The following is a 2,416-nucleotide window of genomic DNA, read 5'->3' as shown; positions in this document are numbered from 1 at the left end:
GATGGAGCTCACGGTGGTTGGCCATATCGGCCATCGTTATCCCAAAGATGCTTTGCAAGTTGCAGGTGACGAATGACAGTATATAATTAGGAGGAGACGAGCCAATCAGAGGGCGAAAATGAAAACTTGTAGCCATAATAAAATTCCAGATGTTGCTTTCACTTTGTGTACGCAAAGACCATTTGTTGAACCCATGTGAAAATGAAAGTAGGAACGTGGAACCAACTATCTTTGGTTTAAAGGAGAGAATTGTGGACTTGAGCCCATAAAGAAATGAGAATACGAGGGAGGAAGGTAGAACTACCTGTCATGAAGATTTTCTGTTGTTGCTGTTGCGTGTGTCTTTAGATTTGAATCCTTGATCTCATTGACTCGATCAAAGCGAGGTTGCGCCTTACCGCCAATTTAGGGGTCTTATTAAGTCCGGGAAACCATTTGTATCAGTACCCTGGTATCAGTACCCTGATAACAAACATCCGTCAGACTGGCCGTGGTCCGTTGATTTTATTTGGATCACACGGCCTATGGTTCCCGTCATTAACGCTGGAATTTAACATCAAATTAATGCGTGAATTTAGCCTTTCCTAGTAAATCTAGCCTGCTCGGCCCACCCACTCCACCCAGTCTCGCATCTCACGGGCGAGCCAATCCAGTCCCGAGCTCGCTGCGGTCGCTGCTCACGGCGACGGCTACCTCCGCCACGACCTGCTCGGCACCACAGCTCCGCGACGGCTACCTCTTCCACAACTAGCTCCGCACCAAGGCTACAGCTGCTCCACCTCGCCGGTGCTGCGTCCCGCTCCCGTCTACTTCGCCGGAACACTGCTCTCACCAACCCCCGTCGCCGCCCCGCAACAGCGCCGTTTCGGAACCGCAAAGAAGTTGCACGCGCATCCTAGCCGTCGCCCCTGGTATGTACTCAGCCGAACTAGGTTTGATTCATCTCATGTTTGCTTCCTTTTTAATCAGTTGATTTGATTTGTTTCTGTGGATGCAATGCTGGCTTCGATAAATTTTGTTGAGTGAATCTGTTATATCCAATTTATAGTGGACCACTATTTAATCTAGCAATTTCGGTAAATTTCTTATGAAGAATTGCAGATCAGAGTAATACTATGATTCACAATCTGGGTGATAATATTAGTTTTTGACAAGATTTCAATTTTTCATGTTTCCATCCAAGTTTAGATCTGTTCCCACCTTGTAGGTAAGTGCTTCTCAGTTCTGTTGCATCTAAATTGCTATACAGATGCTTCTGGAGTCTTTATATTTTGCTTCCAAATGCCAAAAAAACAAATCAATCTATATGTTGGTGAGTCAAAACTCAAAACAGACATCCCCTTGGTGGCCAAACATTTGTAGTTTTGCTTTAATTCTATGCTTCAATTTGTACCCATGTGTATAGTATATCTTCTATACATCTTGTATATAGCATATTTTCATCTAACCAGCAACTCGAACTTCAAATATGACACTCATTTGCTGCTACTAAATTCTTCATTCAAATATGACACTCATTTGCTGCTACTAAATTCTTCATTTTTCTGCTTCTCCTACTTACAACCGTAGAAAAAGTTCATGCACCCATATAGTACCACATCTTTGTCTTCGTTGTAGGTGCTTTGCTTCTATACGTCCAGCTCACGATCTTTGTCTTTGTTGTAGGTGTTTTCCTTCCACAGTTCAACCAAATTCTATAAACTTTTTGGAATGTAGGTGATCGAACCATCTGTGAGTTCTGCTTGGCGCCGCCCTTGATAACACGGTGGCCATGGCCTCAAGCTGTATGTGTGACATTTACGGTGTTGTGGAAGACACAAATGAGCCAATGGCCTTGCCATGCCCACCGAGGAGATTGTGGGTGGACAAGATTTAGAGGCCAGTGACGATATTGTCCGCAGAAGAGACAATGTGCTAGCATCCAGCTCAAGTTTAACAAATTTTTGATTTCTTTGGATGCAAATTATATTATTTTTCGGAAGTAGATTCTAATTAATATCTCTAGAAGCAATGTCTGATTGATGGAAACAACAATATTTTTTTGGTTGGGGGCAATTCCATGTTTCACTTGACACAATTTTTTGGCCGTTGTATTGTCTATGCGTAGCAAACAATATACACTGATAGATTGTACATAATTATCACTAGATCAAAGCAATCATCCGCTGGCATGGAACATTTTCTCAGTGTGACTAAGTTACATGTGTTTTTCTGCTTTATACAACTTGTTTCATGCTTCCGTGGATGCTTGCTTAAGTACATTTTTTTATCTCCCTCATACAACTTTGCTTTCTTGTTTCAATGGACGCACATGCTTTGAATTTGATCACGACGCTCTCGGTCCACAGCGGCTGCTAGCTTGTTCAATATATAAACCACGTAAGGAAGCACACGGATAGTAGAGTGAAGCAAGTAT

General features: G+C 42.6%; 1 long non-coding RNA gene across 1 annotated transcript; it reads left to right on the top strand.

Annotated features, from left to right (window-relative positions):
* Window positions 1-348: 348 nt before the first annotated feature.
* On the top strand, window positions 349-2,186 carry LOC123182194 (uncharacterized). Its single transcript, XR_006492057.1, has 2 exons — window positions 349-911; window positions 1,666-2,186. It is a non-coding gene; the product is annotated as an uncharacterized lncRNA (long non-coding RNA).
* The last annotated feature ends 230 nt before the right edge of the window (window positions 2,187-2,416 follow it).

Source organism: Triticum aestivum, chromosome 1D (genome assembly GCF_018294505.1).
Source record: "Triticum aestivum cultivar Chinese Spring chromosome 1D, IWGSC CS RefSeq v2.1, whole genome shotgun sequence".
Lineage (NCBI taxonomy): Eukaryota > Viridiplantae > Streptophyta > Magnoliopsida > Poales > Poaceae > Triticum > Triticum aestivum.
The sequence above is the reverse complement of the archived record's forward strand: the minus strand, read 5'-3'. Positions and strand labels throughout refer to the sequence as shown.